Here is a 16529-nt window from a genome sequence, read left to right on the forward strand (position 1 = left end):
CGAATCAGCTAAGCGTCTCACCCCTAGACAAGCTAGGTGGTCGCTATTTTTTACCAGGTTTAACTTTGTTATTACCTATCGTCCTGGGGCAAAAAATACCAAGGCAGATGCATTATCTCGTTGTTTCCCTGGAGGGGGTAATGTGAGTGATCCGGTACCCATTTTACAAAGAGGAGTGGTTGTCTCTGCGGTACACTCTGTTCTGGAGGGGAAGGTGTTAGAGGCCAAGGGGGACGCCCCGGTCTCCTGCCCCTCAGAGAAATTGTTTGTACCGTTGAACCTGCGTCTCGAATTGTTAAAGGAACATCATAATTCGGCACTTGCTGGGCACCCGGGTAGTAAAGCAACCTTGGAGCTATTGTCTCGTCGTTTTTTTGGTGGCCAAGGTTGCGTCAGGATGTAATGGATTTTGTGTCTTCTTGTTTTACTTGTGCGCGCGCGAAAGTCTCTCATACACGTCCTGCAGGGTCTTTATTGCCACTTGTCATTCCCAATAGGCCATGGACACATCTGTCAATGGATTTTATCACTGACTTACCTTTGTCTGCGGGTAAAACAGTTATCTTGGTAGTAGTGGACAGGTTTAGCAAAATGGTACACTTCATTGCGTTACCCGCACTACCTAATGCTAAGACTCTTGCTCAGGTATTCATCAGTGAAATCGTGAAGCTTCACGGGGTCCCTTCCGATGTTGTTTCGGATCGGGGAACCGTTTATTTCTAAATTTTGGAAAGCTTTTTGTTCCCGTTTGGGGGTACACTTGTCCTTTTCCTCAGCTTTCCATCCTCAGTCAAATGGACAGACTGAGCATACCAACCAAAACCTTGAGACATATCTAAGATGTTTTGTGTCTGAAAACCAAGAGGTGTGGTCATCATATTTACCGTTAGCCGAGTTTGCCATAAATAATCGCCGTCAGTAATCTACTGGTAAGTCACTATTTCTTGGTGCATATGGTTTTCATCCCCAATTCTGTACTTTCAAAGAGGGGGGGTCTTCTGGGGTTGCCGAAGAGGAACGGTTTTCATCATCTCTTTCATCAGTATGGCAGAAGGTGCAAGCTAACTTGAAAAAAATGGGAGGTAAATATAAATGCATGGCTGATAAGAGACGGTCGCCAGGTCCGGACCTAGGAGTGAATGACTATGTGTGGTTGTCTACTAGGAATATTAAATTAAAGGTTCTCTCTTGGAAACTGGGTCCTAGGTTCATTGGCCCTTACAAAATAGTAGCCATCATTAACCCCGTGGCTTTTCGCCTGGAGCTACCTCAGACTTTTAAAAACCATAATGTCTTCCATAAGTCGCTACTCAAGAAATATGTTCCACCTCTAGAACCGTCACCGCTGCCACCCCCTCCTGTTATTGTGTATGGTAATCTAGAGTTTCAAATATCCAAAATTGTTGATTCTCGTCGGGTCCGCAGCTCTCTTCATTATCTGGTGCATTGGAGGGGTTACGGTCCCGAGGAAAGAATGTGGGTTCCAGCATCTGAGGTAAACGCCGACAGGTTAGTTCGGGCTTTTCATGCCTCTCATCCTGAGAGACCTAGTCCTGAGTGTCTGGAGGCCCCTCGTAGAGAGGGGGGTACTGTCACGAGGGTGTCAAGAGCCACGCCTGACTCCGTTATACCCAGGGTCCAGAAGTCGCAGCGGGTGGCTGCGCACTCTATGTAGAAAGATTGTGCTGTTACTTTATGGTAGCTTTCTGGGTTTGCCTTGCAACCCTTTTTGGCTCACTCAGGGATCCGTAGCTCCTTCTCCTCAGCTGTTTCTTGTCCAGCACTCCCAACCTCCTTATATTCCCCTCTCTCACTTCTCTGGTTGCCAGATATAAAGCTTCCTGCCTGGACTTCTATACTGACCCACTGGAGCTGTGTAGCTGTGTTCCCTGGTCGTTGTTCCAGAAAGTTACCCTTCGGATCCCTGTTGGGCCTTCGTGGTCTGCTGTTGTCGCCCACCTGGGATTATATGTTTGTCTGTATTGTCTGTCCTCTCCTTGGTGTTTTCCTCTTAGTGTCAGTGGTGCGGACTAGTGATCCCACCGCCCCGTTCACTACATAGGGCTCATCTTAGGGAAAGCCAGGGTTTAGGCACGTGATCGGCGTACGGGTGAGGTACCCATCTAGGGACGTCAGGGCAGTCAGGTGCCAGCCGCAAGGTGAGTCAGGGGTCACCACCTTTCCCTCTCCCTTGCACAGGGCCTTCCCATTTCCCTCCCTTTGCGTGACGCCGGTCATTACAGGTTCAGGGCCACTGAATAAAAGGCCCTATAATTTTAAAGAACAGCTAATGTTCCTCAGAGACATAATGGACGTGCGCCCGTAAGTGCATATGTAATTCTATATCCTTACTGTTAAATAAATCCTAAATAATAATTATCGTATGGGCCGAAATAAATTGAGTATTTTTAAAGGGAACCTGTCATCAAGTTTATGCTATCCTCCCTGAGGGCAGAATAAATTAGTGACACAAATGCTGATTTCAGTGGCCTGTCACTTATATTATATGACCTAAAAGTAAGTAGGTTCTGATAACCAGGATCAGAATCATTGCAGGCCAGGCCTTGAAAAGAGTCAAATCTACCTGAGAATAGTCATGGTTATTCATAATCTCCTGCTCTCTCACCCATCTGCTAATGATGGACAGACTGACAATCAGCAGGTGGTCATGTAGAGGCGGAGTTTTGGAGTAAAAACCATGACTCTTCTCATGTTATTATCGTGGCAATTTTCCAGACCCAGTCTGCAATGATTGTGATGTGGCTATTCAGCAAAAAATGCCTTTGGACTATTTCAAATTACATACCGCTGTTATCAACTCACCAGTCTGTACTTTATTCTGGCATGATTATGGCCAGCATAAAGTTGATGACAGGTTCCGTATATAAACATGTATTTTAATAATGTTTTCTCTATTGAAGGACAGAAGACAACCTGGAGGAAGAGACAGAGCAGGCTGCCCAGCAGCATTCTTCTGCTGCTGAGGAAGAGATTCCCCCTTCCCTGGACACAGAGGAGATGTCAGAAGCTGGACCATCCACCAGCTCCACATCCACATCCCTCCTGCAGAGTCTGCACCTTCACTTCAGCTGGGGGCACGTCGGAAACGGTCAATGCCCACAGCTGAAGTGGAGGTGAATACTCGTGTACTGGACTACTTGTCCAGAGTCCGGCAGGAGGACCATTATGAGTTATATGGGCGCAGTATTGGAACACTATTAAAAAAAAATCCTGAAGATCTTTATCTGCTGACCCAAGGCGCCATTGGGATCATTATTCAGGCAGCCACTCCGCCAAAAGATCCCACAGAATTATTTATAGCACTGTAAAATTGGCGCTTATATGGGAACATCTATGGGCCACCACCTAGGCCTCCTTCACAGTTTCCGAACAGGGCTCCCCACTACCCTCCTCCTCCTCAGCAACCATACCCCCCTCCACCCCAACAATATGGGCCCCTATACCGTGCAGAGGCAGCATATCCTCCACCTGCACCCTCCGCAGCTCAGGCTGCTCCACCACAGCACTTTGCCCCCTCTTCTCAAGGCAGTTACCAGCCATCGCAATCCGATGTTAACCCCCCCACACCCTCACGTTACTACAACTTGTAAACTGATGGAAGTTTTATATTGTTGTCAATGTGATTATTTATGTCAAATATGACTATATTTTGTGTTCATATTATTTTTTCAGTAAACCAAAAATAATTCAGCACAATTTGACTTAGTTTTTTTAAAATTATTAGTACGATGCACAGTACAGAAAAAATGACATTATGAGTAGAGTTGAGCGAACACCTGGATGTTCGGGTTCGAGAAGTTCGGCCGAACTTCCCGGAAATGTTCGGGTTCGGGATCCGAACTCGACCTGAACTTCGCCCCGAACCCGAACCCCATTGAAGTCAATGAGGACCTGAGCTTTTCGGCACTAAAAAGGCTGTAAAATAGCCCAGGAAAGGGCTAGAGGGCTGCAAAAGGCAGCAAAATGTAGGTAAATCCCCTGCAAACAAATGTGGATAGGGAAATTAATTAAAATAAAATAAAATAAATTAAAATTAACCAATATCAATTGGAGAGAGGTCTCATGGCAGAGAATCAGGCTTCATGTCATAGCAGAGAATCAGGCTTCACGTCCGATTGTGGCAGGCATCGGCTCTTACTCCGAAAATTTATCGGAATGGGCAGATTCCCTGCTACAGCCACTTGTGCCGTTAATACCAGGATATCTAAGGGATACTGGCACAGTATTAGGAAACTTCTTCTCTTTTGACTGGCATATGAATTTTACTTGGGTAACAGCAGATATCTCTGCATTATACACGAACATACCACATCAATCAGCTATTGTTGCTTTAAAATGGTTCCTAGAATGCTACAGTAATTATACTCCAGAGCTGCAGGATTTTTTAGGTTCATGTATAGATTTTTTAATGAGACATAATTTTTTTATGTTTAATAAAAAGTACTACCTTCAATCGCAAATATATATATGGCGTGGTGGGAAAGCAGGTTCCTCTTTTCTGACAATAACCCGTATAGGGAGGACATCAAATGGTATGGTCGATTTATCGATGACATGCTGTGGGTATGGCAGGGGGACGAAGAGAGAATAGTAAAATGTATAGAGTACCTAAATAACTGTACTACATCAAAAAAACGAACTTTTTCCAGCGATCCGGAAATTTTTTTTTTTTTGATCTTTGTCTGGAAGTAGATAAGGGCAATAATAAGGTGGTCACATATACCCATAGAAAGCCAACAGCTGGTAATACTATTCTCTCTGCCTCCTCCTGTCATCCACCACACGTTCTCAAAAACATCCCTAAGGGAGAAATGATAAGGGCAAAAAGGAACTGCTCCACTAAGGAACTATTTGAAAAAGAAGTTCATAATATTGCAGCCAGACTCAGAATGAGAGGATACACCCAATCCAGTATAAATAGAGGTATACATTTTGCCAGATTAAAAGATAGAGAGACCCTCATTTTTTCCAAAAGAAATAATAGTAGTGAAAATAAGAATGAGAACGAAAATACAAAGGAAGGGAAAAAATACAGAAGTAAAAACAAAAACAAAAATAAAACAAAAAACAGGAAAAAAAATGTTCTGAACAAAGATGAATCTATTACTTTTACTACCAACTATAGTAGAGACTATTTCAACATGTAAAATTATACGGAAACATCTTCCGGTTCTAAACTTCAACGAGGAATGGAGAAATATAGCATCCACAGGGATTAGATGTGTAGCGAAAAGAGCCCCCACAGTGGGTCAAAAAATAAGCCCAAGTTTATTCAGGGAAAACATCCCCAGAATATGCACCTGGCCTAAAACTAATGGGAATTACAAATGTGGTAGCAAAAAATGTATTTGCTGTCGACATATGTTTATCTCAAAAGAGGTCATATCTATGGCCAATAACAAAAAGCATATGCTGAAGCAATATATAAACTGCAATACAGACCACGTAGTATATGTCATAACATGTAAAATATGCAGTCTACAATGCGTGGGCTGCACCACAAATGATTTAAAAGTACGCATAAGGAAGCATTTAAGTGATGTCCCTCATTTTATGTCTCGTAATGTTTCAGCGCCAACAATGCATTTTGCCATTGTTCACAAGGGCGACATCTCTGCGTTTTCTGTGCAGGGCGTGGAAGTTGTTTCTGCACCAATTAGAGGAGGTGATCGCAAACAAAAGCTTTTGAGCAGAGAAACATATTGGATGTTCATTCTGGAAACCTGCATACCGAAGGGTCTAAACAGAAAATATGATCTAACTTTGCAGTATATGTAGTTCATCAGTATGTGATTTCAAATGCATAATATTAAATTGCTACCTCCCCGCCCATGTGTTCGTGGTTGGACTTCCCACCTAATCCAGGAACACCTGGGCTTGGGATGTAACCTCAATTAGAGAAAGAGGAGGAACCCATTTGTGTTGTATATAAGTATCTGTTTTTAGTGCACTATGTATTGTCTTGATGAAGGGCTCAATACCATAGCCCGAAACGCGTCACAATTACTTTGTGTCTCTCCATGTGATGTATGTTGGATCTTAAACTTTGAAAGCCGAATAAAGAACAATTATTTTATACGTCAGAAGCTGGAATTGACCCTTTGTTTTTGGATATGAGTTACCCTTACGCCAGGAAAGTGCCAGCTAGGCATAAGCGAGGGGCCCCGGGCAGGCGGGGAAGCTTTGGAACTGGATCCTGGGAGAGTAGATGCCAGTGCATCCTGGCTCATCTTCCGGGACAAAAACCAGGTGATGTCCATCATGGGCACCGCTAGGTACCATAGGGGGTTCGCACCCCACTATAGTAGCCTGGCAAGTCCCCTGACGGACCGCACCAGGAAGAAGTTGCCCTTCGCAATCGATTGGACAAATGACTGCGAAGCGGCCGTCCAGGCGCTGGGGGATGCCCTTTTCACTTTCCCGGTAACACAGGCAGTCAACTTCATGCGGCCATTTATAGTACCGGCTGACGCCAGTAATTGTGGCCTCAGTATCATGCTCAGTCAGGGTGACTCTATTGGTCAGGTACGAATGGCAGGTGGGTACGTGGGAGCCTGGTGCTCCAGCCAAACCACTTTGCCATTTGCCATGTTCTCACACCAGCCATCTGCTGTCTGATAGCAGAGGGAGGACCACCGCAGGGGGTACTGGCTTCAAACAAGCCACTCGTTTACACATAGCACCTACTCCAGCCAGCCAGGAACTCAGCTAATGGAACAGGAAAAACCTCTCTGCAGGGAATCTAAGCCATTTACCACTTCAATCAAATTTATCAGATATCATGGAACCAGCAATTCATAAGGAATTATGAATCGCCTGGCCATCACAGGCATAAACCATATATATATTTGTGTCCCTGTGGCCACGATGAACAGGCCCGTGGTCATAGTTTGGTGGTGGGATGCCAGGGAGGGCATAAGCGAGGGGCCCCAGGCAGGAGGGGAAGCTTTGGAACCAAATAACGCTACCATGTTTGGACTCTACTGGAAGTTGGAACCCAGGCGGGTCCATTGGTCCCAGAACCACCTCCCTGCGACATTCTGGTCTGGAGCCATGAGACCTAATCGGTTTTGGACTCATTTGCTGCCAGCCCCAGAAGAGAGGAGTGGATTTCTCCCAGAGGCCAGGAGGGGAGGGGCTGGCTACAGGTCCAAAGGCTTGTGCCAGCAAGCGGGCATGTCTTTTCTCTGAAGAGGGGTCACAGTATGCCATGTATTTAGAGGGACCTGCAAACTACTGACATCACTGACTCCCATGTGACTACAGCTAAGAACTCATCACAACCCAAAGGACTCATCCATCTGGTAAACTGACTTTTGCTCTGTTTAATCCTGTTTGTACCATACTACCTGTATTTGCAACCTCAGACCACTGTATATATTCTTTGTGTGTATAGTGTTATCTCTAGTGATCCCTTAAGGAGATTAAATATATAATGTCTTGTATCTTGATCACAAATCCCCAAGCCTGTGTTTCGGCATAGTTATACGCTACTGCGGGTTGGTTTCTCAACCTATATAATCCTGTTAGCGGACCATGCTTATATCAAACGAGAAACTGGTGGCAGTATACCCGGGGGCAGTGAAAATGCTCCCTCAGCTTGTTGCCTCTCTGTGCCCGTGTGGACAGGAGGAGTCTGTGAACACTGTACCAAGCTGACCTTACACATTCCTCAGGGACGGGTTAACGTCATGCCTTGGTAACCAGTGAATATACCGTATATCGCTGGCTCTAAGTATTTGACGTCCGGCGGCAGCGAGGTGCCAGCCCTCCCTGGCATCCCACCACCAAACTATGACCACGGGCCTGTTCATCTTGGCCACAGGGACACAAATATGTATCTGGTTTATGCCTGCGATGGCCGGGCGAGTCATAATTCCTTATGAATCCCTGATTCCTTGATATCTGATAAATTTGATTGAAGTTGTGAATGGCTTAGATTTCCTGCAGAGTTTTTTCCTGTTCAATTAACTGGGTTCCTGGCTGGCTGGAGTAGGTGCTATGTGTAAACGAGTTGCTTGTTTGAAGCCAGGACCCCCTGTGGTGCTCCTCCATCTGCTATCAGACAGCAGATGGCTGGTGTGATAACATGGCTGACATTAAATAATAATCCATATTCCTCACAATAGTAAATGTGTCGAGCCAGAGTCCTGGCCCCCCTCATGCACTCGCCACTCCAAAATGGTTGCAAAAAGGTTGCAAATATTTGTTAGATTATTACTAACAGTAAAGTTTTAAGCTATTTATCAATAACCCTAAGGGGACTGGGTAAGTATAGTTATTTACTGGGCAGAGTTAGAGGCAAGGCAAGAAAGCGCGTAATGCACAATGCTGATATTGTCCCCCTTTCATATTTACTAAAATTGCGAGGTAAGTGTGTGTGTGTTGGGGTGTGGTATGGGATCAGTGTACTAAGTCCTTGCCCCAGGTGCAGGAAAGCCTAGTTATGCCTAATCCAAGTATGCATATATTCATGAGCTAAATTCATTCCTGACCCACCTTGCCTAAGGCTGGGTTTACATCACAATTTCGATTTCCATTCTTCTGACTCGTCAGAAGAACAAAAAAATAACAAGAAAATTGGATCCTGTATTTTAAGCATCCGTTATGCTCATGCAAAAAAAAAAATAATGCTGATATTTTCTCCCTTTCAGATTTACTAAAGTTGTAACGTAAGTGTGTGTGTTGGGGTGTGGTATGGGATCGGCGTACTAAATCCTTGCCCCAGGTGCAGGAAAGCCTAGTTACATCGAATCCAAGTATGCATATATTCATGAGCTATACTCACTCCTGAGCCAGCTTGCCTAAGGCTGGGTTTACATCACAATTTCGATGTCCATTGTTCTGATCAGTCAGAAGAACAAAAAATGACAGTAAAAATGGATCCTGTATTTTAAGCATCAGTTATGCTCATGCTAAAAAAATTGTGTAGGACATTTTTTTCCATCTAAGATAATGGATCTCAGACAAAAATGGCTAAAACCGTAGCAAAATGTGCATAAATGAGCATAACGGACGCTTAACCACCTCAAGTTTGCTTGTTGACTTTAAAGGTCCGGGAGGTGGATTTCTATCTCTGAATGGACATTTCTGAATGTCCATTCAGAGATGGAAGCAGCACGCTAATCGCTTTGCGCTTCCTGTCCCGGCCCGGTCGTCATATGACCTCCGGGGCAGGGAGAGTGCAGGAGCTGTCGGGTCTTCCATAGACCTCTATCAGCCCTGCACTAAGGCTGTAAAGCGCTGTATTATGCTGTACAGCCTCTCTGGGGGTTGTATTTTCCCTGTAACTGGGGCTACTAAATGTCCCCAGAGGTCTTGTATGACCTTATGGGGGACGCAAAGTGTAAAAAAAAAAAAAAAAAATGTTAAATACTTACCAAGTAAGTAATAATTATTATTTTTTAAAATAGAAAAAATAAATGAAATAGACATATTTGGTATTGCTGCATCTGTGACGGTCGGCTCTATAAATATATCACATGATCCACCCAGTCCGATAAACACCATATTTTTTTTTTTTTAACTGTGTAAAAAAAAAAACATTTTTGTCACCTTACAACACAAAAAGTGCAACACCAAATGATCAAGAAGGCATGTCCCCACAAAATGGTACCAATAAAACCGTCACGTCTTCCCGCAAAAATTGAGCCCCCACATAAGAAAATAGAAAAAAAAAATAGAGCTCTCAAAACATGGAGACATTAAAACATCATTTTTTTTGTTTAAAAAATGCTATTATTGTGTTAAAGTGAAATAAATAAAAAAGTACACATATTAGGTATGGCCGGGTCCATAACAAACTGCTCTATAAAAATATCACATGACCTAACCCCTCAGGTTAACAACGTGAAAAAAATAAAAAATAAAAACAGTGCCAAAAAAGCCATTTTTTTGTCACCCAACATCACATAAAGTGCAGCATTAGGCGATCAAGAAGGCTTATGCCCCCCAAAATAGTACCAATCAAACAGTCACCTCATCCCGCAAAAAATGAGACCCTAACTAAGACAATCGGTCAAAAAATAAAAAAGCTATGGCTCTCAGACTATGGAGATTAAGGTCTCTTTCACACGAGCATGAAATTAGGGCCGGATAAGATGCGGGTGCGTCGCGGGAAAATGTGCGCTTTTTCCACGGTAGTGCAAAACATTATTTCAAATTATTTAACTCACCTTAATCCACTTGTTTGCGCAGCCCGGCTTTTCTTCTTTCTTCTTTCTTCAGGACCTGGGTAAAGGACCTTTGATGACATCACTGCGCTCATCACATGGTCCATCACATGATCAATCACCATGGAGATGGATCATGTGACGGACCATGTGATGAGCACAGTGATGTCACCACAGGTCCTTTTCCTCCTGCACAGCAAAGAAGAAGAAAGAAGAGAAGCCGGGCTGCGCGAACAAGTGGATTAAGGTGAGTTAAATTTTTTTTAATTTTTTTTTTAACCCCTCTAGCCCTATTTTACTAAGCATTCTGTATTAAGAATGCTATTATTTTCCCTTATACCCATGTTATAAGGGAAAATAATAATGATCGGGTCCCCATCCCGATCATCTCCTAGCAACCATGCGTTGCTTGCGATTTTCACGCAACCCCATTCACTTCTATGGGGCCTGCATTGCGTGAAAAATGCACAAAATAGAGCATGCTGCGATTTTCACGCAACGCACAAGTGATGCGTGAAAATCACTGCGTTGTGTAAAATTTTAATAAATAAGAATTAATATACATATTAGGTATTGCCCTGTCTGTAACGATCTGTAAAAATAAATAAATAAAACTGTATTAAAACAAGCAATTCATTGGTCACCTTGCCCCATCAAGTGTAATAATGAATAATCAAAAAATCATATGTACCCAAAAATGGTACCAATAAAAACGTCAAATATTCCTGCAAAAAACAAGCACAAGACGATTGGCAAAAAAAATAAATATATATATATATATATATATATATATATGGCGTTCAGAAAATGGAGACACAAAAACATTTTTTTTTTCCAAAATTGCTTTATTATGTAAAACTGAAACAAACAAACAAAGAAAGTAGACATATTTGATATCATCGTGTCCGTAACAACCTGCTTTATAAAAATAGCACATGATCTACCCTGTCAGATGAATGTTGTAAAAAATAAAAACAGTGCCATAACAGCTATTTTTTGGCTACCTTGCCTCACAAAAAACATAATATAGAGCAATTAAAAATCATATGTACCCCAAAATAGTACCAATAAAACTGGCACCTTATCCCCTAGTTTCCAAAAAGGGTCAAAGGCCTCTTTCACATGTCAGTGAATCTACCGACAGAACATCTATCCATTGACTTTAATGTGTATATTCACAAACCAGTGGTGGTGTGTTAATTTAATAGTTTTATCAACCATGAACAAATTCTGAGTAATTTTTTACTGTTTTAATTTTTAGCAATATGTAATGGGAAAGTACATTTTTTAGTTTTTTTCTAGCTTATATCTAAGGGGCTTGATCGCTGATATACTGGAATACACTGCAGTACTTCTGTAGTGCATTGTATTAGGCATGTCAGCTTAATGCTCAGGTATCCTATTCGATCTGAGACTGCTACACTGGGATAAATAAATAAAGTAAGGCCTCATGCACACGACAGTTGCTTTGGTCCGCATCCGAGCCGCAGTATTTGCGGCTTGGATGCCGACCCTTTCACTTCAATGGGGCCGCAAAAGATGCGGACAGCACTCCGTGTGCTTTCCGCATCCGTTCCTCCGTTCCGTGGTCCGCCAAAAAAATATAACCTGTCCTATTCTTGTCCGTTTTTTGCGGACAAGAATAGGCAGTTATATTAATGGCTGTCCGCGCCGTTCTGCAAATTGAGGAACACACACAGACGTTATCTGTGTTTTGCGTATCTGCAATTTGCGGACCACAAAACATACAACGGTAGTGTGCATAAGGCCTAATAGTTAGGAAATAAAGTCATCCCCTCAAGGAAATATTACTTGCTACCCTTTACACAACAATGGTAAACTTGGTGCAAGAAACTAAGATACTTAATGAAAACATTGTGCAAACCAGCTGATATCATTTAAAAGTTTCACCCTCCAACAGTTTTTTTCGGGAGGACAAAACCCGGGGTCAGGCTGAGACTTCAGTGCTGCATGTGTTTTATACTAAATGTGCTAACATTTGACAGCAGTTTGTCTGTACTTTTCAATCCAATGCATATTTTTATGAAATTTTGACTATTTGGATACATGAAGACATAGTATCTATGGCCCAAGTATATATCTGCAAGGTAAATGTATATATATATATATATACACACATATATATATATATACAATCAGGTCCATAAATATTGGGACATGGACACAATTCTAACATTTCTGGCTCTATACACCACCACAATGGGTTTATTAAACAAACAAGATGTGCTTTAACTGCAGACTGTCAGCTTTAATTTGAGGGCATTTACATCCAAATCAGGTGAACGGTGTAGGAATTACAACAGTTTGCATATGTGCCTCCCACTTGTTAAGGGGCCAAAAGTAATGGGACAATTGGCTTCTCAGCTGTTCCATGGCAAGGTGTGTGTTATTTACTCATTATCCCAATTACAATGAGCAGATAAAAGGTCCAGAGTTCATTTCAAGTCTGCTATTTGCATTTGGAATCTGTTGCTGTCAACTCTCAAGATGAGATCCAAAGAGCTGTCACTATCAGTGAAGCAAGCCATCATTAGGCTGAAAAAACACAACAAACCCATCAGAGAGATAGCAAAAACATTAGGCGTGTCCAAAACAACTGTTTAGAACATTCTTAAAAATAAGGAACGCACCGGTGAGCTCAGCGACACCAAAAGACCCGGAAGTCCACGGAAAACAACTGTGGTGGATGACCGAAGAATTCTTTCCCTCGTGAAGAAAACACCCTTCACAACAGTTGGCCAGATCAAGAACACTCTCCAGGAGGTAGGTGTATGTGTGTCAAAGTCAACAATCAAGAGAAGACTTCACCAGAGTGAATACAGAGGGTTCACCACAAGATGTAAACCATTGGTGAGCCTCAAAAATAGGAAAGCCAGATTAGAGTTTGCCAACCGACATCTAAAAAAGCCTTCACAGTTCGGGAACAACATCCTATGGACAGATGAGACCAAGATCAACTTGTACCAGAGTGATAGGAAGAGAAGAGTATGGAGAAGAAAAGGAACTGCTCATGATCCTAAGCATACCACCTCATCAGTGAAGCATGGTGGTGGTAGTGTCATGGCGTGAGCATGTATGGCTGCCAATGGAACTTGTTCTCTTGTATTTATTGATGTGACTGCTGACAAAAGCAGCAGGATGAATTCTGAAGTGTTTCGGGCAATATTATCTGCTCATATTTAGCCAAATGCTTCAGAACTCATTGGACGGCGCTTCACAGTGCATATGGACAATGACCCAAAGCATTACTGCAAAAGCAACCAAAGAGTTTTTTTAAGGGAAAGAAGTGGAATGCTATGCAATGGCCAAGTCAATCACCTGACCTGAATCCCATTGAGCATGCATTTCACTTGCTGAAGACAAAACTGAAGGGAAAATGCCCCAAGAACAAGCAGGAACTGAAGACAGTTGCAGTAGAGGCCTGGCAGAGCATCACCAGGGATGAAACTCAGCGTCTGGTGATGTCTATGCGTTCCAGACTTCAGGCTGTAATTGACTGAAAAGGATTTGCAACCAAGTATTAAAAAGTGAAAGTTTGATTTATGATTATTATTCTGTCCCATTACTTTTGGTCCCTTAACAAGTGGGAGGCACATATGCAAACTGTTGTAATTCCTACACCGTTCACCTGATTTGGATGTAAATACACTCAAATTAAAGCTGACAGTCTGCAGTTAAAGCACATCTTGTTCGTTTCATTTCAAATACATTGTGGTGGTGTATAGAGCCAAAAATGTTAGAATTGTGTCGATGTCCCAATATTTATGGACCTGACTGTATATATATATATATATATAGTGAAGTGCAGAAATGCAATGTGTTAAAACTAGATGATCATCAAATTTATTGGACACAAAAATATTGTTGTATGCAATTACCATTTAACTTTGAATTAAGCTACTGCAGCCTCACAGACAAGCACGCATTAAATATAGTGAGAAACAAGGTGAATAGTCATTAATTAAATGGTAATTGCATAAGAACAGAACTTACTGTTTTGCTTAATTGTGCATTACTGTACCATTTTCTAGGAAGAAAGAGAAAAAAGAAAATAATGAAATCCACTGGTCATAAGAGAGAAATACAGAGAGAATTATATTTTGCACAGGCATATTCACAGCTAGTGTTGAGAGAATTAAAGTTAACGAAGTGGACTTTGATCCGAATTTCAGGAAAAATGCAATTTGCTGCAAAGCCGAATTTCCTCGTGCTTCGTGGTAACAAATCGATTTTCCCTGAAATGGTGGTAAAAATGAAAAAAAAAAAAAATAATTACCCTATACTTGCCTCATTCATTTGAGCGAGAAGTTGAAGCCACGGGCATCTTGCTTGAAGATCCTGCATTAAATCTTGTGCGCGGTGATGTATGACTTCACCACTCTGGCCGCAGTGATGACGTTATCAAGGGCGGCGTGAGATTTTGAGCTGGATCTTCAAGCAAGATGTCTGCGGCGGCATCTTCGCACTCAAATGGATGAAGTAAGTACAATTTAAATTATTTTATTTTTTTTAGGAAAAAAAAAGATTTTATATTGATGCTTTAATATTTAATATTGATCTCAGTTACCACGATCAAATATGAATGCTGCATCTGAGGGGTTCAATTATGGGGGGTGGCGCAATCGCCGTTCCCTGTCATTGCACCTGCTACTTACAAAAAAATGCGGTTTGTGACAAAGTAATTTTTTGTAAAATTCAGCGAAGCAGCCAAATGGAATTTTGAAGAACTCCGCTCATCTCTGTTCACAGCCACAAAATATAACTTAAGGGAGCCTGCCACCTCCAAAATCAGTTTTGAAGTAAGCGTACCACCATGCAGGGTAGATTGCCCAAACATAACCATACCTTTCTTATAAAAATCTAGTCCCTTCATCCTGAGAAATGATTTTCAGCAAATAAGGCTTTGGGTGTCCTGTGGGCAGGGCTTATCTATTCGGTGCACCTGACTTCCTCTGCGTTATGGCTATGACTGAAGTCTCTGGGATTATCAATAAAAAAAGTGAGGAAGATGATGGGTAGAGTTACTGGTCAATTGATGTTGCACGAAAAGGCGCAACCCTGCCCACGGCCCACTGAAAATGTATTCGTAGAAATATAAAACTAAGAATTTTTCAGGAATAGAGGGCCAAATTATCACAAGAAAAATATGCTTATGTTTCTCACAGAACACAGATAAGATTGGTGAAGGCTGTGAGTTTCTCTGCACAGATCAATGGTCCATGTGGAGAAACTGATGAGTGAATTGCTTTTGAATGGATATGTGGGTGCAGTCCGGATAGCATGTGAACTGAAAAGACTAACATCTGAATGAGGCCTAAATGAAATAAAGGTAACGGTATTGGTAGTAAGATTTTCCAACTCTGTTGGCTAGGGTCCTTCCATGTAGCAATGAGTGGGAAGCAGTTCATCAGTGTATAGGTGACTTTAGGCCCCTTATATGCTTCAGCCACAGACATCAATACTACCTTTAGCATTCTGATGGCAGCCATCACACAGACCATCAGTCTTCCTATCAATCTTTCAGTCCATACAATATTAATCAGTGTTAACAATAAAATTTCACAACAGTAAATGTATGTTTTTTTTTATTTGTTTATTTCTGCATTATTGAGACTTTAAAGGCGTCAGTTTTCAAAGGGCATTTGTGCAAGATCCCTGAGCTTGTGCAACTCCGGACCTTTTTTAAATAAAATTCTATGATAGCTGATACAATACAAAGGATTTTGTGCCGATAACATGGAATAACTTTAGATATAAAATAATCAAACACAACACAGCTAAACAAACCAAATAAATATACAAATAATTCTTCCGAATGCTACATTAAAGTACTTATTCTACTTCTGGATCCAAACGCCTCTGGACAAGAATAATTTTTTATATTCAATGTTATCATTAGAAAATACACTCACCTAAAGAATTATTAGGAACACCATACTAATACGGTGTTGGACCCCCTTTTGTCTTCAGAACTGCCTTAATTCTACGTGGCATTGATTCAACAAGGTGCTGATAGCATTCTTTAGAAATGTTGGCCCATATTGATAGGATAGCATCTTGCAGTTGATGGAGATTTGAGGGATGCACATCCAGGGCACGAAGCTCCCGTTCCACCACATCCCAAAGTGCTCTATTGGGTTGAGATCTGGTGACTGTGGGGGCCATTTTAGTACAGTGAACTCATTGTCATGTTCAAGAAACCAATTTGAAATGATTCGAGCTTTGTGACATGGTGCATTATCCTGCTGGAAGTAGCCATCAGAGGATGGATACATGTTCTCATTCTGTTTACGCCAAATTCGGACTCTACCATTT

Source organism: Bufo bufo, chromosome 3 (genome assembly GCF_905171765.1).
Source record: "Bufo bufo chromosome 3, aBufBuf1.1, whole genome shotgun sequence".
Taxonomy (NCBI): domain Eukaryota; kingdom Metazoa; phylum Chordata; class Amphibia; order Anura; family Bufonidae; genus Bufo; species Bufo bufo.